At 48.0% G+C, this 24,612-nt stretch overlaps 1 protein-coding gene across 4 annotated transcripts in view; it reads left to right on the forward strand.

Annotated features, from left to right (window-relative positions):
• The window catches only part of SLC7A1 (solute carrier family 7 member 1), an 87,921-nt gene that overhangs the window by 22,696 nt on the left and 40,613 nt on the right, over positions 1-24,612 (forward strand). For 2 of the 4 annotated variants that reach the window (XM_062194418.1, XM_062194420.1), the window contains exons 2-3: positions 13,261-13,420; positions 23,979-24,075. The gene's annotated coding sequence lies outside the window, so the exon portion shown is untranslated. Of the gene's footprint in view, positions 1-13,260; positions 13,442-23,978; positions 24,076-24,612 lie in introns of all 4 variants that reach the window. The other 2 variants (XM_062194422.1, XM_062194419.1) reach the window with 2 other exon arrangements.

A 24,612-nucleotide genomic window follows, 5' to 3' on the forward strand; every position in this document is an offset into this window, starting at 1 on the left:
AAAGTCACAGGCCCTGTACTGAACACTGCCCGCTTAGCCGTGCCACCAAGTTCACGTAAGGGACACAGGAGGACAAAGGATGGCAAACAGATTTGCAAAAAAGACTTCAATTGTACACTTCAAGTTCGGATGTCTTAAATATCTGCTCACTGGACAGAAATCTGATGAGGGTTATATTACAGAACAGAGGACATTCCTAGTTTGCCAGCTGTGAGGCAGCCTTGCTTGGTTTATGTTTGGGGGTGGCAGAGCATTCCCAAGGGGCCTGGCCAAAGGATTCGAGAGACTGGGAGTGGTACATGTGACCAGAGTTTCAGACTGCCATGGGTCATGGCGAGACAAGCCATGGACTTAGCCGCCAGCTCTGGAAGTCAGGTGCATGTCCCTTGGCAAGCTTGTGTTTTAGCATAAGCAGAAAGCAAGTAGGATTTACTATGGCTGGTATCAATTTGAGCACACCCAGGGGAGGGGGACAGGAAAGGAAAACAGCTCCCGGGGCAGGGAGGGGGGCCCTCAGCGTTTGGGATTGCTCACCGATCCTGTGGAAGTGCTACCTACCATGGGGCATACCTGCTCAGAAAGCTTGCTTTGTAGCTTGGCCCGAGTAGACCGCCTTTGACAAATATAGTATTGATTATATTCTTGACTCCCCGAATGCAGGCTGTGTGCTGTTTCCGAGAGGAGCAGGGCATGTGTGGTACCAAGATGCCCATACAAGCTGTCTGGCTTATGTTCTGTTGGTTGTTTTGAAGTGAGTTGCAGCCTCCGGATGGACACAGCCCCCTTGGCTGATGTAGGGGTCCCCCCTCTTGGAGCCAAATCCCAGGGGATGCCCCTGTCCTCTAGAGTGTTTTCTTCCACCTGTCTCCTCTCCCTTGGGACTTCACAGTGCTACAGCCCAAGGAACATTGCTACCTGCAGTTAGTGTCGCATCTGCCCTGGACCCTTCGGTGCTAACCGCGGGGGCCCATTGAATCTGATGCTCTTTTCTTGCAGACCCTGGCCCCATTGCATAGGAGACAAGTTGCAACTGGATTCCAGCCAGGCCTCTGTCCTGAACTGTAGAGAAAAGCCAGACGCTGACAGCAGCAAAGTCAGCCAGGCGAGAAGGGGGCCATGGAGGTGCGGAAAAGGGAGCCTTTGGCCCCTTGTGAATGCCAAGTTCATTGTCCCGTTAGCCAAACAAGACTGCGATAAAAGATTCTACATTGTGTGTGGAATTTTATCTGAATTCTAGAAATGGCCGTGTAATTCATTTAAAAAAAAAAAATTCGAAAGGCAAAGTTCAGAGAGAAGGAGAGACAGAGGGAGACCTTCTATCTACTGGTTCACTCTTCAAATGGCTGGTGCTGGAACAGGCTGAAGCCAGGAGCTAGGATCTTCATCTGGGTCTCCCATGTGGGTGTCAGGGGGTCCAAGGGGACCATCTTGCACTGCTTCCCCAGTCACATTAGCAAGGAGCTAGATTGGAAGTAGAACACTTGAGACTTGAACCAACGACTCATGTGGGATGCAGGCAGCAGCTTAACCTACTGCACCACAACAGCGGCCCCATTCACTCTTGATAATTTATAAAGTTTTATATCGGCACTTACATTTAGGTAGTTTACAAAAACAAAACAAAATAGGCCGGCGCCGTGGCTTAACAGGCTAATCCTCCGCCTTGCGGCGCCGGCACACCGGGTTCTAATCCCGGTTGGGGCGCCGGATTCTATCCCGGTTGCCCCTCTTCCAGGCCAGCTCTCTGCTATGGCCCGGGAAGGCAGTGGAGGATGGCCCAAGTGCTTGGGCCCTGCACCCGCATGGGAGACCAGGAGAAGTACCTGGCTCCTGCCTTCGGATCAGCGAGATGCGCCGGCCGCAGCGGCCATTGGAGGGTGAACCAACAGCAAAAAGGAAGACCTTTCTCTCTGTCTCTCTCTCTCACTATCCACTCTGCCTGTCAAAATAAATAAAAATTTAAAACAAAAAAACAAAATAAAACAAAACAAAAAAAACAGCAGTGGAGGTGACAGTTCAGGGTAAGGGCTCCTGTGCCTATGGCACTGCTCCCCAGCCCTGGCCGGCTGGGTGGAGGAACCTGCTCCAAGCTCCTCTGTCCACCTGTCAGGTGCCACCTTCTGCAGAATCTGAGAAGCAGGGAGTGGCCAGCCAGGTCTCAACACAGCGCCACACACGACACGTGGCAGTTGGGCAGTAGACACCGGTTCCCTCTTTATTTCTCTCACATACTTCCATTTGCTTTTTGACCGCACATCTGTGGTCCAGAAAGCCCTCAGGGCCCTCCCCTACCGAGACTCTTGGCAGATGAACAGATAAAAGATAATCCAGAGCGGGTGCAGCGAACGGCCCGGAACCTCTCTGCTCCCTTCCTCTCAAGCTTTCTGCAGTTCCCCGAAGGGTAGGCTTGATTTGACGGTGGCGTTGCTGTTGTCAGCCTTTAGAAAGGAGGGTTGGTGACCCCAAGAAGCAATGATCCATTGCAAGGGACCCCTCTGATTTTAAGACCATGTCAGTTGCATTAACTAGTTCCCTGCTGTTAGAAAGTTGGGCTTAGGTGTCTAGTTCTTTCTCCCTGCACTAAGCCTTATATTTCTTGATAGCTCCACCAGGGAGCTCTTATTCATAGGAACACCTGGCAACAAGCTTTAGTGATGTTTGGTGAAAATGAATTAAAAGTGTGTCTTCAGTCCTGCTCCCTGCCTGGATGGGAGTTTTAGACCACCAGTGACCCACGTGGGCACAGCAATTGGGTTCTTTGGGGCCAAGGTTAAAGAAAACAGTACTAAGGAAACAGACTGCACTTGGAATCTAAATTATTCAGGCATTGATATGAAAAATCCTAACTTTTAACTTGACTCTTCTAATATTGTAAGACACCCAACAGTTTAGGGACAGAGGTATGGCGTTTTTCTTTTATGCCAAGAAACAGCATATCCAAAAGCAAAGTACACCTTTCATTTGTCCAAGCTCTATTTAAAATTTTTTTTTTTTGGTAAATTCCAAATTTGGATCCTTTAGCAGTACAGTGAGTTTCCAGTAGCCAAGCAAATAAAGGTTTCATTTTTAAAACCCCAAATATACTGGGGATTTATGTTAAATTAGAAGCAACAGACAGTACTTTTTAAAAACTATTTATATATATGCCTTTGTTTTTTTTTGGAGTTTATTGTTTTGATAAGGCGTCCCTGGGAATTCTTCCAGCTCAAATCAAGAGAAATTGGCCTGGGTCGAATAGTTCTTTTATGTATAAATAAATCGTGGTGTTCTTAGATGTTTGTTTGATTAAAAGCTCCCACAACTAAAGAACAGTTACAACAGTTCACAGAGGGACATAGGAGAAAATGCCTTCTGAATGAGACTGGCTTGCGTTTGGGAGGTGGGAGCCTTCTCTGCTCTATTTCTGAGAGTCTCACCATGTGCCTCCTCAGGTAGAATAGCAGGTGTTTTTGTTCCTCTGGTTTAGGCCAGCACAGATGCTTAAACAATCATAAGCTGACAGACTGGTTAAGGGCAAAGAAGATTAACTGTTGCCGTGAGAGTGCTACGCAATGTTACCATTTACCCTGAACTTTCCTTTTCAATTCTTAAGATTTCAAGTCTCGAAACAGGCAGGTTGAGAAGCTACAGACTCATTCATGTATGCCTTCATTCAGTGAATATTGGTGGAGTGCCAACAGGTGCTGACACCAGGTTAGTTACCAAGCTAACTGCCCTCATGGCTGGCATCCCACAGGGTTCTGCAGACTTGTGACGCCGCAAGCAGTCAGCCCAGAATCCCATTTGTTGAGGATTAAGCCAGCTAGAGAGAATGTCAGACTCTTAGCGTGGATTTTCATCCTGTTGTAAACTCGGCCCCTATAGCATGTACCAAGCTGTTCACAGTTGCATCTTTTTTTTTTTTTTTTTTTAATTTGACAGGTAGAGTTAAAGACAGTGAGAGAGAGAGACAGAGAGAAAGGTCTTCCTTCCACTGGTTCACCCCCCAAATGGCCACTACGGCCGGAGCTGCGCTGATCTGAAGCCAGGGGCCAGGTGTTTCTTCCTGGTCTCTCATGCGGGTGCAGGCGCCCAAGTACTTGGGCCATCCTCCAGTGCCTTCCTGGGCCACAGCAGAGAGTTGGACTGGAAGAGGAGCAACCAGGACTAGAACCCGGCGCCCATATGTGATTCTGGCGCTAAAGGCGAAGGATTAGCCAAGTGAGCCACGGCGCTGGCCCCACAATTGCGTCTTTCTAAGAGACCATCCAGGGATCTGTTCTGTCCTCACCCCATCTTGTGTGTCTGGAATATTTCGTATGGTTGGGCCCTGCCCAGTTTCTACAGATTCTCTCTGTTTGTGGGTTTTGCTAGAGAGCTGGGAATGTGTGTGTGTGTGTGTCTTGGGGGAGGGGGTAGTGTTCATTCCCCAGCTGTGAACGTCAAACAGGGGTTCTCCGATTTAGTAAAGAGCAATACTGCACATCCCACTAAATTGAATTACGGATGAACCCTGACTCATGTTCAACTTAATGTTTGGTTTTTCTTCGGATGCTAAGCAACAGCTCCCAGGGACTGCTCTGATGTGCAGATTAGGTGGATTCAATGATATTTTCTTTTCGAGAAGCAGAGAGCGAGCTTCCATCTGCTGGTTTACTCCCTAAATGCCTGCAACATCAGAACTAAAATGGGGCTGAAGCCAGGAGCCTGGAACTCAATCTGGATCTCCTGTTGGGCTGGCAGGGACCCAAGGGCTTAAGCTACCACCTGCTTTCCCCCAGGATGCGTCTTAGTAAGAAGCTGGTCTCAGGATCCAGAGCCAGGACTTGAACCCAGGCACTCTGATGTGGGATGTTGGTGTCTGAGCTACTAGGCCAAACACCTGCCCCTTCAGAGCATGTTTGACATGATGTTTTCACATTAGTAATGGTTTATTTGAGCTCTAACCCTTCGTTAGCTAATGAGCAGCGACAGTGTAGATAAGCACAGGGGACTTTCTGGGTATCATCTTTTTATACTAACACATTTGTTGGTGACATTTGGGACTTATTTGGGGCAAAGTTATTGTACTATTTGTTTTCCATATGAAATTCAGATTTAACAGGACCATCCTATATGAGGGGGATCTTTGAAAAGTTCATGGAAAATGGGTATTATGGAAGACTCTGCATGAATTTCAAAAGTTTTTTTTTAATACCAAAAGAAAGTTATCTTTTAATTCCATTTTGCACTGGCTCTTTGAAGTTCCTCCATATTTGACCTGGCACTAAGCTATCAATACTTGCCATGCTTTGGCACCTGGCCTGCTTTGTGAGGTGAGGGTGTGCCTTAAGGGAGACACATGAGGTCAGATATTGTGCAGCTTCAGAGAAGTCCATCGTCTGCCTGGGTCTCCTTAAAATTGTGCTTCCTCTTCTGGCTCCCAGATAACCCCCCCCACCCCCCAGCTGCCTCCCCCCAGTGAACTCGCTCCTGGCAACTCCTGCTCCCTGGTCTTGGGTTCAGGTTCTCACATTCCCAGCTGAGGCCCATATGTTTCCATCCGTTCTGCCAGAACACAGGGCTTTGTGAGGAGCCCTGCTTTCGGATCTGCAGATATTCCGGCTAATTTATGATCAGGTGATCAGATATGCGTCATTCCCCATGAATTTCTGATGAAAGTATTCCTGCGTGAACTTTAGTTAAGTCATGAAGTTTTCAGAGTACAGATAAGCCATTGAAGGCTCCCAGTTTGTTTTTTTTTTTTTTTCCTGAAACCAGGCTCACCTGGGCAGATTATTTTCCATTTGTTTTCCATCAAGGTTTCCGTATGTATCAGCCACCTGACTTTATTTTGGCTGCGGCCATGATTTCTTTTGCACCACTCATTCCTTAGTCCAGTTTCTCTGCAATTCTGCTAGTGGGCCTCTTTTGCCACATAGAGTTGAGCTGCGGTAGCCGTGTGCGTTGGCCCATTGCTGCGGACGCGCGTCCGCGGGCCTCCCTCTGTGTCCCATCATGCCCAGCGCTGTCCTGTCGTTTCCTGTTCTCGTCGTTCATGGACTTCCGGTCGCCCGCGGACGTCCAGTGGAGCAGAGCCGGTCGGGGAGAAGGCCCGGCCGGCGCCCAGCCTCTCCCCGAGGTCTCTCCGTCACCTCCACGGCCCGGTGTGACGTGTCTCCCAGTCAGACTCATTCCCGCCTCGGCCCCAGCCTGCGGTCAGTCCCGCCCTCGTCTCCCGGGCTTTTCCCTTCTCATTCTGGCCCCTGAGCCCAGAGCACGCCCTCGCGGTGGCCGCCTTCCGCGTCCGACCCTGCCCATCTTGCTGACGTCCTCCTACGTGGTCTCTCTTATGCCTTTTTATACAGTGTGGTGCCCCACTAGCCACAGTTTTGCTTTCTGTGGTCAACTGGCTTCAAAAAATACTAAATGCATACTTTGTGAGGGGAAGAGAGCCCACATGCGCATAACTTTTGTGATAGTATTTTGCTGTAATTGTTCTTTTTTTTAAAAAATATTTATTTATTTATTTGAAAGTCAGAATTACACAGAGAGAAGTAAAGGCGGAGAGAGAGAGAAAGGTCTTCCATCTGCTGGTTCACTGCTCAGATGGCTGCAACGGCAGGAGCTGTGCTGATCCGGAGCCAGGAGCCAGGAGCTTCTTCTGGGTCTCCCACGCGGGTGCAGGGGGCCAGGGACTTGGGCTATCTTCTACTGCTTTCCCAGGCCATAGCAGAGAGATGGATGGGAAGTGGAGCAGCTGGGTCTCGAACCAGCGCCGGCACTGTGGGTGATGGCTTTACCCGCTACGCCACAGTGCTGGCCCCGTAAATGTTCAATTTTATCATGAAGTTACCGTGATTCACTCTCTCTCTCTGCCTGATTTATAAATTATCATAGGTGTGTAGGTCTAGGAACATAGTGCACCTGTGTATAGGGTTCAGTATGGTCCCTGGTTTCAGGCATCCTGGTCTGAAGGGGAGTTGGGGGACTCTGTATTTTCTCCCCTCTTAAATTCCCAGTCCCTTGAGGGCAGCGATTGCAGCTGCTTTTTCTGTTGCCTGTAGCTCACTCTTTGGTAGAGGATCTCAGCTGGGAGCCTGTGCGCCCTGGGGGCCTGAGTTGCTTGGTTGGGCTGCTCCTGGCATGCGGGTGACTCAGAGGTAGATCAGGTGGTCTACACAAGTGTCAACCCTAGGGCCACGCTGGGAGGCCCAGAGCAGCTGCCAGGCCCTCCCCACCTGCCTCGTGCCTGCATCACACGCCACAGGTAGCCTCACGTCTGGGATCCCTGGCCACTGGCCATCTGGCATCCTTCTCAGTGACATTTCACTTTGACCTTTCCTTTGAAGAAGGGTTTTGAAGCGACACGGAACACATAAAGGGCAACAAAGGAGAGTGGATGCTGCGTGGCCACAGATGTAAGTTAAAAGGCAGGAAGTGAGACTGGTTCATATAATCAGGTTGGAGGGGGATGAGTTAAAAACAAATGCCCTTGATATTATCCTTTCATCATTTGTCTTCAGAGATGTAAAGCGGGACATGGAAAACAAACATTTCCAAATTGAATGTATACACAGTTTGGCAAAACAAATACTGGGGCTTTGTGAGCGTCCAGACCTCCTGCAAGCGGGAAGGTGGCCTCTGTGCCTTCGCCTCCTGAGTTCAGAGCACAAGAAGTTGGAGATGCTGCCCCGTCGTAGAACAGGTGCAGCCAGTTTTTCATTGTCTTAACCAAAGTGAAAGCTTCCAAGTTTGGCCCAAGACCCAGCCCCAGATAAAAAGGCCTCTGGGGCTGGCGCCTTGGCTTAACAGGCTAATCCTCCGCCTTGCGGCGCCGGCACACCGGGTTCTAGTCCCAGTTGGGGCACCGAATTCTATCCCGGTTGCCCCTCTTCCAGGCCAGCTCTCTGCTATGGCCCGGGAAGGCAGTGGAGGATGGCCCAAGTGCTTGGGCCCTGCACCCGCATGGGAGACCAGGAGAAACACCTGGCCCCTGGCTTTGGATCAGCGCGATGCGCTGGCCGAAGCGGCCATTGGAGGGTGAACCAACGGCAAAAAGGAAGACCTTTCTCTCTGTTTTTTCTCTCTCACTATTCACTCTGCCTGTCAAAAAAAAAAAAAAAAAAAAAGGCCTCTGGGCAGAGTGGGGACATCCATGGGCGTGAGCCACTATGGAACATGTGTCCACTTCTTCTAGCATCTTGAAGGCATCCTTGGGATGCAGGGTGGCTGTGGTCACCACTCGAACTCCTGCCCCTCCCCCAGCTCGCAAGCGTGAGCACAGCAAAGGGCTTCAGTTACTGGAGCTAAGGAAATCGGGATATTGAAATATTTGTTTTCAAATGCAAATCTGGAGGCAAAGAATTCAGTCATTATTTATGCTTTTTCAACTTTCCCATATTGTTTATGTTTTTAATAGTTTTAAGTCCATTTTAGTATTTAGGGCCACAACCCTCAAATCTTCATATCTGAATGAGGGCAGATGGACATAAATCAAACAATATCCGGACTTTTATTTTTTTAAATGGCTTATTTGTGTTGTGCTTTGTCAAAGACAAAAATACTTTCATGTAATAAAACTAAGTTACCATTTTGGATAGTTAATCTTCATAGCACTTAGTAAATTGGCACTAATATGATCTGACTTCTACAATTTTTTATTTGATAGGCAGAGAGAGACAAAGGGCTGTGTGTTGCTGGTTCACTGCCTAGATGTCTACACCTGCTGGGGCTCTGCTGGTGCTGACAACTCAATCCATGTCTCCCACATGGAGGGCAGGAGCCTGCTCACTCGAGCCATCACTGCTGCCTTCTAGGATCTGCCCTGGCAGGAAGCCGAAGTCAGGAGCCAGAGGTGGGAACTGAACCTGGGCACTCCAGTGAGACATATGTGTTAATCAGCAGTTTACACATCTGCTTCCTGAGGTCTCTTACAGTTAAGAAACTAATAATATAGCAAGTACATGGTACTTACTGTTTTCCAAGTGCTTGTCACTATTTTTTTCTTATTTTTTAAAATTTATTTATTTGATAGGCAGAATGAGAGAGAGCTTCCATCCTCAAAAGTCAGAAGTCAGAAGCTGGGTCTGGGTCAGGTTGAAGCTGGGAGCTGGAAACTATCCAGGTCTCCCATGTGGGTGGCAGGGGCCTAAGGACTTGGGCCATCTTCCACTGCTTTCCCAGGCATGTGAGCAGGGAGCTGGATCAGAAGTAGAGCAGCTGGGACTTGAACTGACACTATGATGTAAGTGCTTCACATAGAAGGGGCTCAGAAATGCTAAGTATCTTGGCCATGATAATTGGAATCTTTAAATCTGAGATTTTAGCCACTGTCATAACTCTGTTCTTTGATCCTGACATTGGCGGCGAGGATGGGGTGGGGTGGGGTGGAGGTGGAAGTGTGTGTCATCTTCCCAGCTTCAGGTGGCAGAACTGAATCAGAGACAGCCAGAGGCTTGCCCAAGGCCACACAACTGGGGCAGGCAGGCCTGCTAACTCCTCATCAGGTCAAAGAGCAGACAAAACCTGGGACACAAGAAAATATTTCTTCTTTTTTTTTTAAGATTTTATTTATTTATTTGAGAGGTAGAGTTATAAACAGTGAGAGGGAGAGACAGAGAGAAAGGTCTTCCATCTGCTGGTTCAGTCCCCAAAGAGCTGCAAGGGCTGGAGCTGAGCCAATCCAAAGCCAGGAGCCAGGAGCCTCTTCTGGGTCTCCCACGTGGGTGCAGGGGCCCAGGTGCCTGGGCCATCCTCCACTGCTTTCCCAGGCCACAGCAGAGAGCTGGATTGCAAAAGGAGTGGCCAGGACTAGAACCAGTGCCCATATGGGATGCCGGCGCCACAGCGCTGGCCCAGAAAGTGTTTCTTCACAGTGTTTACTCAGTTTGGCCGAGTACCGCAGCTTAGTAGGAGCTGAGCTGTGGGCCCAGGGCATCCTGTTCCAGGCCGAATTCAGGGCAGAGGAGCCTTAGGAGAGGGACCGCTGTCTAGTGCAGCCCCTGGCTCACTTTGCCCTATGGGAACATTGTGAATGGTCCGCCCAGGATTCACACTCAGGTGAGAGCTGCTGGATGTCCTCACACTGTGGCTGATCCAGGTGTGTGATGGTGTGATTGGGGTGTCTGGGAGCCTCTATATTATGTCAGAAAACTTTTTCTCCTTCTTTACTTTGGGTGATGCAAGCAGATGTCCACGGACAGACTGGTGGGCAGCCTTCCTGTGTCCGCTCTTTGGCTTGGCAGGCCGTGGGAGTGCATCTGAGGGAACAATTCTTTGTTTAACCAAGCGATTACTTACAGAGGCAGGCCACGTCGGCCACTTAGAACTCCGAATAACACCGTTGAGCACCACCTGAGGCCCGCCTTTCCCTGGCGTGAAATGAGGATTGAGTCTCCGCTTGTGTGGATGGCCTAGTGTGGCGTGTGCAGTGCGCCAGCTGCTCAGATAGAAACTTAAATGGAAGAACTTTGGCAAACAAAATGCGTTTCGGTAGTGCAGGGTGACGTCCTCAGCGGTCCTGAGGCCCCCTGGAGGAGTTTGTGGGGTCTGGGGGAGTCCTGGTCAGTCTGCTGTGCTTGCTAGAGAGGAGGGCTCCTCAAGGCTCTGCCAGCTGGGAGCCCGTGTGGCCCGTCAGTCAGGCTTGGAGTGGACCTAGAACCTGCACTGCGAGAGTTGGCATTAGTAGCTGCAGGGAGCAGAAGGCGTTCTCAAATGGGGTGGATTGAGGGAAGTTTAATGAAGCGACTGTTTGCAAAGGCAGGGCAAGGTGCTAGTAGCTGAGCAGCGAGGGAGGGGCCCTTGGCACCCCCTGCTCCCTGGGCCTGCTGGGAAGGGGAGGGTGTGGTGGCCACGGTTGGCTGTGTGGAGGCGTGAGCTTTATTGATTCACCGTCCCCTCCCATACACAGGTGGAGGTCTTGGGATGCACACAGGTGAGCTTCATAATGGTGGGTGGATGAGTGGCCCTGGGGCAGACAGGATGTGATTTCAGGGCTCAGCACTGGGCCAGGTGCCCCTGGGTGCGCTGAGGACAAACACAAGTTGGATGAGTTGTGCGGTCTCATATTTTTGTTTACTTTAGTCAACACTCAATTTTTTTTAAAAAAAATTATTTAATTTGAGAGGCAGAGAAACAGGCAGAAAGAACAAGCTCTCTATTCATTGGTATACTCCTCAAATGCCTGCAGTGGCTGGGCTGGGCCAAGGCTGAACTTGGGAGCCAGGAATTCAATCCACGTCTCTTACATGGGCGACAGGGACCCAGATACTTGAGCCATCACTTGCTGCCTCCGTGGTGCATGTTAACAGGAAGCTGGACTCAGGAGCCAGAGCTGAGAATTGAACCCAGGCCCTGTGATGCGGGGTGCAGGTGTCTTAACCAGCGGCTCCACCGCCGGGCCAAATGTCTTCTCCCTAGACAAGACTGAGTTCTTAAAATCTGTTAAAATGGGCAGAGGCCCATTTTGAACATGTTTACACTCGTGGTTTCTCTGGTAATTCTTCACTTAGAAACACTTGAACACAGGTCTTGGGCTCTATGTCACTGGGTGTATTTGGACTTGAGTTGTCCTTGGTAAAATACTGGTATAGACTAGATCAGGGCCTAGACAGCTTCTGTGAAGGGCCAAGTAGTTAGCATTGCAGCTTTTACAGGACACCTGTGGTCTCCATCACATAATCGCCAGCATTTGCTTCTTCCTCTCCCTGCCCTCCTCCTCCTCCTCCTCCTCCTCCTCTCTCTCTCTCTCTCTCTCTCTTTTTTTTTTTTTTTTAAGCCAACTTTAGAAAATAAATCCATTCTCAACTCATGGTCAACACAAAAATGGGCCATGTGTCAGTTTGCTGGCTGCTGGACTAGATCATTGTTTTCCTAAGCGAGCCTTTTGCCTGCATGCAAGATGATTTTAGGGAATGCACAAATGAGCATTTGTATTTTAACAGGTATGTGTTCGGTTGTGTTTAGAAAAAACAGGTCAGTGACGCATCAGGAGCTCCCCCTGCCTGGAGGCTGTAGCCAGCAGGGCCCCACACGCACAGCTGGCTCTCCCAAAATCAGCTGGTAGGGACGAGTTAGCATCTGATTCCTGATCATTTTGATAGTGCTGCATTTATGAGAGTATGGGGGTGCTTCAAAGAGTTCATAAAAGGTGGAGCTGAAAGATAAGTTTATTTTGGTCCAAAAATTTTTTTAAAAATGCAGCTTTTCCGTACCACACATTTTCCAGGAGTTTTTTTTTTTTTTTTGGGAAGACCTTTGTGTAAATATATAAATGGTAATTTAAATGTTTAAATGGTAAAAAGTTTAAATAGTAAAAAGTTTCCTTTAAGGAAAACACTGCAGTGAGGTGGGGTCACTTCCCAGCACTCTCTCCTGTTGTAGGTGAACCCTGGTGGGTTCGTTTCACACAGGTGAACATGTTCTCGCAGCCTCTAGAAGAAATTTGGTATAAGACTGGTGGAAGAAATGAGAGGGCAGGGCCAGTTTCTGGCTGAGTCCTTTCTGGCTAGGGCCCGGGGCATGCAGTGCCCTGCCCAGCCTGCCCCACCAGGGGACAGTGGTCCCTTGGCTGGGAGCTCTCAGGAGTCACGAACCACTCCCTGAGCCTGGGGCGACTTCCCCCTCAATGGCATGCACGTTCCGTGTCCCTGCGTGTGCTCCTGTGCATAACTGCAGCGGTACAGCCAGGGATTCAGCCCCAGGAGAACAGATTACTGCATGTCTATAAAAGAAGTGCAGAGACCCAGAGACTGAGGCTTGCAAGTGCTTGTTTAATTCCCTTTGGTAATTACAGCTGGCACAGACGACCTTTTTCCTGAAGCGGAGCTGTTCTCGCGGGCTGTGGGCCACATCCAAGGCTCATTTGTCTTTCCTGGGTTCTTTGGAGCCGCTGAGCTGTCCAGGAGCATCTGTGGGAGGAAAGGGATGGGCTGACACCTGCCTGCAGGAGATTGTACGGAGCAGCTTATAAACGCCCACGAGTGTTGCAGGAGCTCACCTTGTCCGATGTGCCTTAGACGAAAAGCCATGCCCCAGCCCTGTGGCCATTCAGAACATGCAGGATGGAGAGTAATCCCAAATTGCCAGGAACTCAGTGAGCTGGGCATGGCTTTTCTCAGCCTGGGGCCTTCTTTGCCTGGGAGTACCCCTGATGGCCTGATGGCCTTAGGAATACGCTGAACCAAGGTGAAGACACTTTATTCTCCCTGGCGAGCTTCTTTTTTTTTTTTTTTTTTTTAAACTAATCTATTGAAAGAACAAGCAAGTGAGGACACTCTCATCCGCTTGTTCACTCTCCAGATGCCCAGAAGTTGTTGCTGAGCTTGGCTGACCAGCACTGGTATCTGGGAGTTCCGTCCAGGTGGCAGGAACCTGACTACTGGAGTTGTCGCTGCTACCTCCCAGGGTCTGCACTGGCAGGAAGTTGGAACCAGGAGCTGGAGTGAGGAATCAAAGCCAGGTACTTCCATGTGGGATACAGGTATTTTTTTTTAAAAAAAACCTTGTAATTCATTTTATTTGCTTGAAAGAGGAGGAGGAGAGAGACAGACAGACAGACACATGCATCTCCCCTCAGCTGGTTCATTGCCCAGATGTCTGCAGTAGTGGAGGACTAGGCCAGGCACAAAAAGCCAAGAACTGGGAACTTAATCCAGATCTCCCATGTGGTTGTACATTAGCAAGAATCAGGAGCAAAGCCAAGATTCAAACCCAGGCAATCCAATGTGGAATGCTGGCATCCCAAAGTGACATTTTAATCACTAAGCTAACCACCTACCTACCCTGGCTTCCTTTCTTTTTTTTTGCACATGCAGTGTTTTTATTGTTTCCTAAATCTATTTGTACTCTTAATATTCTACTATTAATTTCAAAAGCAGTATAAAGAATGTACTCCCCAGTGATAGATGAGAATGCAGCCACTCCCCTGAAAAGGAACATAATATTGCCTCTAAAATAATTACTGATGGCACAATATTGCAAACTAATATAAATACTTAACTACTAGAAATTCAGTACTTTAATATATAATTGTCAGTAACATCCTACCTCTTTTTAATTGCTTAAAACATTTATATGTTAAAGATTGTGCCAAAGGCTGATGAGGTTTTATTTTGCCTTCCCTTCCAGAGCTTGGACTGTATGTTCACAGAGTGGGAGGGGCTGCTATCCATCTCCCTTCACCCTGTTAGGAGCTGAAAGCTTCAGTCTATGTATGTTGCACTATTTACACCAACAGACGCCACCATCCTCTCAAGTTTGTTATTCTGTGTCCTGCCACCATGAAATATTTAAACTACATATTAAAACTGGGGCTATGTTTGCAGTGTCACAGATGGAGCCGCATGGGTCGGGAGGGGAGGCTTTATTACATAGGAGCTAATTTCACATTTGCGAAACTCCACAAGCAAAGTGAGTATTGCATATGGTAAACGGTGTGTGCAAGCAGAGTGAAGAACCTTTTACCAACTGCAGCCAAGCAATAATGATTGATTTTGGGAGGTAGAGGTTCAACTTGCAGCAGAATTGAAGTGTGTGGGAGAAACTACAGCTTGAGCCAGGAACTGCTGTAGAGATTGTTGAGTCTACCTGGGCAAGGGTAATAGAAAAACCATACTTTGGTCCCTGTGGAGTGGGATTCTTGTAAAAGCAACTTTATTACATATGATCTGCCTACTCTAGTGTTCACCTACATAAAATGTAACTTCATGGGTTTTTAGTGTAGTCACAGAGTCATGCAGCCATCGCCGCAATCTGGGAGCATTTTCACTACCCCTAAATGGAACCCTGTACCATGAGGTATCACTCTCCCTTCCCTCCTCCCATGCCCACCCCAGCCCAAGGCAACCACTAATCTCCTTTCCATCTCTATTTGGGACATTTCATGTAAGTGAACTAGCACAGCCTGTGGCCTTTGGGGGCTGGCTTCATTCATTTGCATCATGACTTCAGCATTCATCCATGTGGTAGCATATGTCAGAGCTCTGATCCTTTTCATGGCCAAATAATATTCTATCACATGAGTTTGCCATATTCTGTGTACCCCCTGATTCATCAGTTGATAGTGGTTGGGTTGTTTCTGGTTTTTGGCTACAGGTTTTTGTATGGATGCAGGCTTTCACCTATCCTGGGAATATACCTAGGAGTGGGATTGCTGGATCAAACATTTTGTGCCTCTATGCTTAACTTTTTGAGGAACCTTTTGGTCTTGAATGTTGTTTTTGGATTATAAGCATTTTGAGAGTGGTAAAATGCACATAATTTACCACTGTAACCACTTTGAAGTGTGTAGTTCACTGATATCACTGCCATCCTCTTTTGTTTTTCTTAAGATTTATTTGTTTGAAAGTCAGAGAGAGAGAGAATCTTTCATCTGCTATTTCACTTCTCAGATGGCTGCAACAGCTGGGGCTGCACCAGGCCAAAGCCAGGAGCCAGGAGCTTCTTCCAGGTCTCCCATGTGGGTGGCAGAGGCCCATCTGCTGCTGCTTTTCCCAGGGCCTTTAGCAGTCAGCTGGATGGGAAGTAGAGCAGCTGGGCCACAAACTGGTGCCCAAATGGGATGTTGGCATTGCAGGTGGCAGCTTTAGCCACTATGTGGCAATGCTGACCTCCATTTTAGGCTTTGATGGCCCAGTTTCTCTGGTCCCGAAAGAGAAAATGGCTTTGGCCTTGCTTGGCCAAGAGGTAGCTTAATGAACCCACCACTGCCTTTTGGGAGTGATGAGGGTTAGGTATAGGGATGGCTTGTTGGCCCACACCCATAGGACTCTTCTGTGTAGGTGCAGCTGTTTTAGAACATGCTGGGAGAAGGGAACTAGCAGGTGGAATATGGCCTGCATCCTGGGGAGAGTGCTGCAGGCCTGCATGGGGAGTGCTGTCTTCCCAGGTTCCTCTGCGAGAAGCAGGCAGGTGCCAAAGAGGCTTATTTTCCTGGTGGATCGATAGATCCAAGTGGGCCCTGGCAGCTGGCACAGGGGACCCTGTGTATAAGGGACCATAGATTATATTTGCTGAGTCATGGGAGACGTGTAAGTGGGGGCCATGGAGTGTGTGCTTCCAAGGGCAGCTGGCACAGGGCTGGAAGAGATTTTGCAGAAGGTGTGACACGGTCCCCACACAGCAGAGCTGCAGTTCCAGCCCTCGTGAGGCCAGGGGCTGAGCTGCCCCTGGGCCCTTAGAGCTGCTCCAGCTTCCGTCCAGGGAGTGCCTGCTCCCCTGACCACTCCAAGCCAGGTCTGTTCACGCCACCCTATGCTTCCCCCAGGCTGCCTTTCTCTATCCATTGCTCATTTCGCAGCTAACCCTGGGCTTCCAAGTAGCTCCCTTACCTTCTCATCGGTGGAGACTGGGTTTTATACTCTGGGTGGAGTCCCTGGCAGACAGAAAAAGCGAATGTGCAAATTCAGGATGGGTGCCCCAGATGGCCCTAAAATATTGACAAAGCGCGTAATCAAGTCGATTATTCACGCTTCAAACAATTCTTGCCTTAAACTGAAGGATTTCTTTAAATAGCGGCTCCTCCTGGCTGTATTTTTCTGTTTGTGTTGCGCATTACCTGCTTGGTTAGAGAAATTCCCAAATGTCAGCATGTGATTGAAGAATAGAATGAAATGAAGAGAAAGTGTTTTTGGAATTGCATCATTTATTTAGAGAAATTCCCTCAGAATGTGTTCATTTCAAAAATGCCTAATATATATATATATATATGCTCCCCCTCGCCAAACAATTCTGTGAGCTCAACAATGGTTTCCCCTTTGGAGAAGTGAAGAAAGGGAAAGTGAGATGGGGAATAATCTGCCCAAGTTCATTCAGCTCGTCAGTGGGTTAGCAGAGATTAAAACCAAAGTCATGTTCAGAAGCTGTGCTATCTGTGCATCTTGCTGTGTTTGCTGAGTGGGAGGAGCAGGCTTGTGTGTGATTAAACTCCACTGTAATTACGCCATGGCCCATTGCCCTGCGGGCCCCACGGTAAGTCTCCTGTGGATTTCAGGAGCAGCAAACGTACTGGAGCATCAGAGTGGATTGAGAGCGAGACAGGCTGAGCGTGGAGCCAAGACTCTCCTTCACACCCCCTTTCCACAGCGGCCTTTTTCCTGTGTATAGGAGGGTGAATGACAGAGCTGTTTAACCATCAGAGGCGTGGTTCCTGTACTGAATGAGACCATAGGCCTGTGGTGCCTTGGGAACGGGCACACACATTTGATGATGCAGTAGGTGCTTCACAGAAACTTAAGCCTTTGTGTATGGGGTCGGCACTGGGTAGTGTAACTGACTTCACGGTGCTGGGCCACAGGTGGGACTCAGAGGGTGGTGGGTGGGCGAGAGCATGTAAGGTGCAGGAAAGAAATGACCGCATGGAAAATCCATGTCGTCCCCCCACCTTCCCCTCATCCAGCCCTGGTCACTATGCCTACGCCTCTCTCCACTGTCCTCCTGCCCTGGTCACTTTATCCTTTTATAAGCCCAGAGGATTTCTGCTTGAGGTTCCTCATTGCTACCTTCCACCTCTTAGAATTTTGGATTTCATTTTGCACACTCTCAGGTGTCAAATAAAGAGGTTCTCTGTCATCTCATTGGCTGGGAGAGAAATATCTTTTTTTCTTGACCATGTTTCCTTTAGAATTTGTAGTTCTCCCCCCACCCCCCATCCCGTAAGTATTTTAGAACCACAAATGTCTGTATAGATTGTATAGTCTTTCAGACAGCTTTTACAATGAAATTTTGCCACCTTAGGGAGAGGATACGAACTGGAGTGGATACCATTAAAAGTGGAATCGGAATGGACATTAGAAATTAGGACAAGGCCACCAAAATGGTAACTGTGAGGTAAAGCCTACGTCAGTTGGCCAGACTTAGTAATTAATTCTACAGTGTACATATATTTAAAAATATCATACATAATAAATATACAGGTATAATTTTATCTGTCTCTGCAAAAAGTAAAATAATAAAAGAATCAGGAGAAGAGGTGAAGTGTTGACTGGGATGCTTTCCGAGGTTGCCGGGAGAACTGTTGGGTTGTAGCTGTAAAATCTGCTCCCTATGGGTGGAAGATGGAGCCGGTGGGACTGCTGTGTGCTGCAGTAGAACCTCGGATGTCAGCAGCGGCAGGTCAGGTGGCGTGCAAGGGAGCGTGACACAGTGCGTGCAAGCCTTGTGGTTTCTCTCACCATCCAGTCTGCCCCTCATGAGTATACGACTTCAGGTATTTCTTCAGGGTAAGATTAAAATGTGCCTGACTGAGACTGGAAGGCTGAAGGGTAGTGGGGATCCTGCCCAAGTTCCTGTGGTTCAGGAAGCCTCTCTGGAACCATCAGTTCTTAGAGGATTGGCCGGGACAGCCACCAGCCGTGGGATGGCCAGTTCTCCATGCCTTCCCTGTGGTGTCCGTGTTGCAGGATCAGTTCAGGAAGAAGGGGGGAAGGATTTGGGTCTGGGAGAGCCTTAGAGGACAATTGGGAGTTTCTTTTTTAAAGATTTATTTTATTTATTTCAAAGAGAGGAAGGGGGGGTATCTTCCTTCTGGTGCACTCCCCAAATGGCCACAATGGCTAGGACCCAGGGCAAACCAAAGCCAGGAACTAGAGTTTCTTCTGGGTCTCCCACATGGGTGCAGGGGCCCAAGCACTTGGGCCATCCTCTGCTGCTTTCCCAGGCACATTAGCAGGGAGCTGTATCAGAAGTAGGGCAGTGGGGACTCAAACCGGGGCCCTATGGGATGCCGATGCTGCAGGCAGCGGCTTAACCCACTACATCACAGTACTGGCCCCAGTTTTGAGATCTTTGGTGAGTATTGGAGGCCTGTGCTCATAGGGATACATAGGACCTTATCCATCCTCTTTCTCTTTCCTGGAACAGCCAAGTTATTTGAGCCTCTAAGCCAATGGTCCCTCTTAACAAACATAACAAACTGACATGGAAATTTCAAAATAGTATTCATGCCAAAAGAAAAATTGAACTTCCAGTTAGTAAGCTACAGTCATGTGCTTTTATAAACTACTAAAGTCCTCCTTCTAAGACTGGCGCGCATGCACACACAAACAGACACATACACACACCATTCTCTTGGGAGTCCTCGTGGCTATGCTGTAGGACCTAGGCTATCCCAAAGGAACTCAGTTCCCATCCCCTGGCACTCCTCACATGACTGCAGCTACTGTGGCTGGGCTGGTCTGAAGCTGGGAACTGCAAACCCAATCCAGTCTTACACCTGTGTGACTGGGACCCAGGCCCTTGAGCCAGTCTTTTTTTTGAAAAACTTTTATTTAATAAATATAAATTTCATAGGTACAGCTTTTGTATTATAGTGGTTCTTCCCCCCCATACCCATCCTCCCACCCCCACTTCCATCCCACCTCCTACTTCCTCTCCCATCCTATTCTTTATTAGGATTCATTTTTAATTATCTTTATATACAGAAGATCATCTCTATACTAAGTAAAGATTTCAACAGTTTGCACCCACACAGACACATAAAGTATAAAGTACTGTTTAAAGACTAGTTTTACTATTAATTCTCATAGTGCAACTCATTAAGGACAGAGGTCCTACATGGGGAGCAAGTGCACAGTGACTCCTGTTGTTGATTTAACCATTGACACTCTTATTTATGATGTCAGTGATCATCCGGGTGAACCATCTCTTACTGTCTCCCCAGGTGTTTATTGGCAGGAAGCTGAAGTCAGGAACAGGAGCTGAATTTTGAACCAAACGCTTTGAAATGGGATGTGGACATCTTAACTGGCATTTTAACTGCCAGCCTAAACAGCCATTCCTTGCCAGAGTTATTGATTGAAGCAGAAGCCCGTAGACTGAACATGAATCCCTTACCAGCCTTGAAGTATGGTTGTAGGTAGCAGGCTTCATTTGTCAGATTCCCTGGCTCCAGTTGCCAAAAACCATAATAGCTGCCCTTGTTGTGGACTGGGGCACCTGCTTGTGTGGTGAGGATGCCCTTTATTTCTCATGATCTCTTGTAGTTGCTTTGTGAGATCAGAAGTTTGTCACATCCGTTTAGTGTTTCATCCTTCCTTTTTTTTTTTAGGAAATATTCTCAGTAATACAACGTAAATGCCATTGAGATGGGGATTTTGGCCTAGGAAGTTCACTATTGCACCTCCAGGTTCTAGAACTGTCCTTGGCATTGAAGACATATTTGGTGAATGAAGACTAGTGTAAGGATGCATCCACAGGCAAAGCAGTTGCATAAGTTGCCCCAGAGTTGGCTATTATGTTGAATAAAATAAGTCGAAAGGCATTTGCAGCAGTTCCCATCACTAAACCTCATGGGAAGATCTGACTGCTTCTGATTTACAAATTGTAAAGTGGGATATGTTTGCTGATGCTTTCAGGTTATTTTATGTACGTAGTTGGCCTTGGTGTGCCAGGTGTTTGCTATTAATATGTTACGGTACAGCCACATGGTGTCACAATCCCATTTTTACAGTTCCCACATGCTCCTGGAAGCTGGTCAGAGGCAGTGCTGGAATGCTGCTGGCTGTATTTATGAAATAATGAAATGAAATTCTTAAGTCACGAAGTATAGCATTTTCATTACTCTGCTGTTTTTGCTTTTTAACAAAGGAATTCTCAAATACGAAAAGTTAGAATAAGTCGGTTGGAACATTCCTGGGTTTAAGAAAAGCATTCCTAATGCATTTATTCGCTATGCATTCCAGTCCCATTAATCCTGATCAGTTTGTCCTGGATTAACGTATGGCATGCCTTTCTTAAACTTGTAAGTTTAGCATTAACCGCTTTTACACCATGACAGGCAAGTGTGGCTGGAGCAGGAATCACGATGGCATGCTGCTTAATTCATGCCTAATGGAGCAGGAAAGCAGCCTTGCTGCTGTGGGGCGAATGCTGAGCTTGGCTGCCTTCAGTTCATCAGGCAGCCCTGCAAGCTCTGGTCCCCAAACTGTCTGGGCTGAGGACCGGCTCCCTGCTGCTCTTAAAAAATTCCCGAGGACACCCGGGAGCTTTTTCTGATGGGAGTGATATCTATCCATCTTTACCCATTAGAAATTAACGTGGAGAACAACTTGAAATAATTTTGGTTGAAATATGTAAAGAAAATAATGGCCTCCCTGGTGTTGCCTTTTCAAAAACTATGGATACTCCTTTTGATGCTGCACCAAAACTTGACAGGTGGGTGCATGGTTCCACTGTGGAATCTGAAGGCATAGTAATGAGCTTTTAAAAAAACACAAATGAAAACACATGTATTTATTCATTTTTACTTGACAGGCAGAGAGGCAGGGTGAGACATCTCCCATCTGCTGGTTCCCAGAATGGTCCCTGGCTTGGGACCGAAGCTGCGAGTTGGGAGCTCAATCCAGGTCTCCCACGTGGGTGACAGGGACCCAGCTACTTGAGCCACCGTCTGCTGCCTTCTAGGGTACACATTAGTAGGAAGCTGGCATTGGGAGCAGAGCTGGAACCCGAACTCAGGCACTCTGGGATGCAGGTGTCCCAAGCAGCGTCTTAACTGCTAGGCCAAATGCCTACCCCCAGTGAGCTTTTTGGACTCTAAAATATGTGGGTCTCTTTTGTACTTTGAATTGATCATATACCTGTGTGTGATCCTATTTAATTGAATTATTGTTTTATTGAATTATTTGGATATTCCAAGTGTGGGTACCATTCATCAGATATGTCAGCCCTCTTGTATCTTTAAATTCTACATATGTGGAGTCAACCAACAGTGAAACAAAAGAAATTGCATGTGCACTGAACACATACACACTCGTTTTTTGGTCATTGTTCCCTAAACTATACACTTTTCATAGCTATTTACCTAGCATTTACATTGTATCTGGTATTATAAATCATCTAGGGATGGGTGAAAGTATATGGGAGAGGTGATCATTTGATGCAGCACTTAAGACATTGCATAAGACACATTGCATAGTGCAGTGCCCAGGTTCAAGTCCTGGCTTCACTCCAGATTCCAACTTCCTGCTGATGTGCACCCTGGGATAACCCAAGCAGTTAGGTCCCTGCATCTGCATGGCAGACCTGGATGGAGTTCTCAGCTCCTGGCTTCAGCCTGGCCCACCCACGGTTGTCGTGGGCATATAGGGAGTGAACCAGCAGATAGGAGATCTCTCTGTCTGTTTCTCTTTCTGCCTTTCAAATAAAATGTAAATAAATAATAATTAAAACTTTACATTTGTTAATATTGCCCCAGTGTCATTTGGGAAGCTCAAGGTTTAGGGAGCTGTCGAGAGCTCAGATTTTTCAAATTTAAATTTTTTTTCTTCAGTGTTTGGATTTCATTATTGGCAACAAGTGTCAGTAGTTTCCCTTTTAGGTTCTGCCCTTTTATGCCAGAGTCATCTTCCTAAGGGACAGATTCTGCACATGGCTCTTGGCTGTACTCCCTTCCCTTAAGAATAAAGTGCACTGTCCTTGACTTAGTCACAAGTATTTGGATGACTGTGCCCTCAGCACTCTGATAGTTTTCTAGCCTTTTTTCAAAGTCTAAACTTCTTTTTTATTTATTATTTTTACTGAGTTAAAACAGAATAACATAACCATACAGTCTGGAGGTGAGAAGTTGGAAATGGGCACAGGTCAAGGTGTTGCCAGGGAGCATGTAACAGTCTACCTCCCTGTCTTTCCCTGCTCCTAGAGGCTGCCTGCACTCTTGGCGGCGGTCCCCGAAGGCATTCAAAGCTAGCAGTGGCTGGTGGCGTCCTTCTCCTGTGGTGTCCCTCTGATGCTAGCTTTTCTCCCTCCTCTCTGCTCTCAGCACCATCATGATCATAGGGGTCTCCTCTCCAAGGTGCTCCCCCTCTCCCCAGGTCAGCTGATCAGTGTCTTCATTCCTTCTGTGCCTGTTTTCTCCTGCCAGTGCAACCCGACACAGTCACAAGATTCCTGGGGTCAGGATGGGGACATCTTTTGGGACCATTATTGTATCTGTTACACCCAAGCCTCTGTATTTCTGAAGTCAGTTCTCCCTCTCTGAAGACTTCCCGCTCTTTTTGTGTGAGTAAACCTGGTCCTCCAAACATGACCTCCTTATAAAAGCCTTTCCTGAAGTCTCCAGCTACTTCCTGTCCTGCCAACACAGACTGGCATGAGAACCAGCACCTTGGTGCCCATCTCTCTGTTGAGCAGTGGGAGGTCTGTGTCCATGTGGACTGTCACCTGGATCTATCAGCCTTTGCTTTTCTCAGGGCTGCCACAGAGCATGACCACCAAGACATAGCAATATGTTGAGTTAGGGGCATGGGATCGTGGGTTGTGTTTTAGATTTTATGGAGTTGGTCAGCACCGGATCCATACCTTCCATCTCATTCCTTCTCAGACTGCTGGCCATTCCTCCAGGCCCCAAGTCCTGCTTTTGGGACAACCTTCAGCCCCATCCAAATCATCAGACTGCTGTGTTTTATATGGGCAGGTATATATTCTCTGTGCCAACATGGAAGTCTTCAACAAGTACATGGAAAATGCAGATTATGAAAATACTGTGCTTTTTGAAGTGCCCTGCCTATGTTAGCTGATATATTCAGGTGAACTCCTTGGCCAGATGGGCAATGACAGAGACTGGGGTATGGCTGTTTCCTGAAGACACCAGCTAAGGTTTCCTATCCCTGGTGATCTTGCTTCCCAGTACCTGTGTCAGGAATGGATTTGCTCCCTGTCACCCCTAGCAGGGGCTCAGGGCTTGTGCCTGTCGCCTCTGCCCTGGGTTTGCAGAAATAGCCTATGTGATGCTATCACGTCATCCCCTTTGCAATAGGAGACGCTGTTTGTCGAGGGGAGATGGCAGTCTCTGATCTGGAGGTCATCTGGTCCATGTGTCTCGTCTTCCTGTTGGAGCTTCCCCTTGGCATCCCTTCTTATTAGTGCTCCCGGTGGGACCCTCTTGTCTCTCCCTGCCATTCACTCTGTCTCCAGTTGGTGTTGCAGTTGGGGTGTCCTGCCTGCAGTGGGGCTGGGCTGAATGCTTGGGGGTTCTGCGGCTCTAGGACAGAGCATCTCTGACAGCTCTTCTTGCCTTCCAGGAGCCTGAAGTCCCCATCAAAGCCCTTGGGACGTCTTCCTCCAGGATCCAGGTGTGTCCTCAGTGAGAAGGTGTAGAGTCCTCACGTCGAATTCAAGGTACAGTGTGCCAGGCAGCAGCACAGCAGGTGGCCTTTTCTTCTGTGCTAGAACCCGCTACTCCTTTCTACCCATGAGAGCTGAACATCTAAGCCCTGGTCCTCATCCTTTTAAATCCCTAACTGCGGGATTTCTCAGACGCACCTGGCCCTGCTCTTGCTGATGACTCAGCAGAAAACAGGTTTGCCTGTGTTTAAGCTCCTGCATTTCCTCCCAATAGAACGTTTCTTGTTTTCAATTTTTATGGGGGTACAATGCTAATTCGATTTGTGCATATAGTGTGTAATGATCAAGACAATTAACATTTCCATTTCCCTAAGTGTTTATCATTTCTTTGTGTTGGGAGCCTGTGAACCCTCTCTTCTGGCTCTTTCTCAGCTATGTAATAAATGGTTGTAAACTACAGCCACGCACCATGGTGTAGAACCCTGGCACTCATCATGTCCTCGAGCAGGCAAGACCTTTCCCCACCAGGCCTGATCAGTTTCCCCGCCAGGCCGTTCCCCCTCACGCTGGGCTGACGCCCAGGCAGGTGCT

The sequence above is a fragment of the Lepus europaeus genome, chromosome 6, assembly GCF_033115175.1.
Source record: "Lepus europaeus isolate LE1 chromosome 6, mLepTim1.pri, whole genome shotgun sequence".
Classification (NCBI taxonomy): Eukaryota; Metazoa; Chordata; class Mammalia; order Lagomorpha; family Leporidae; genus Lepus; species Lepus europaeus.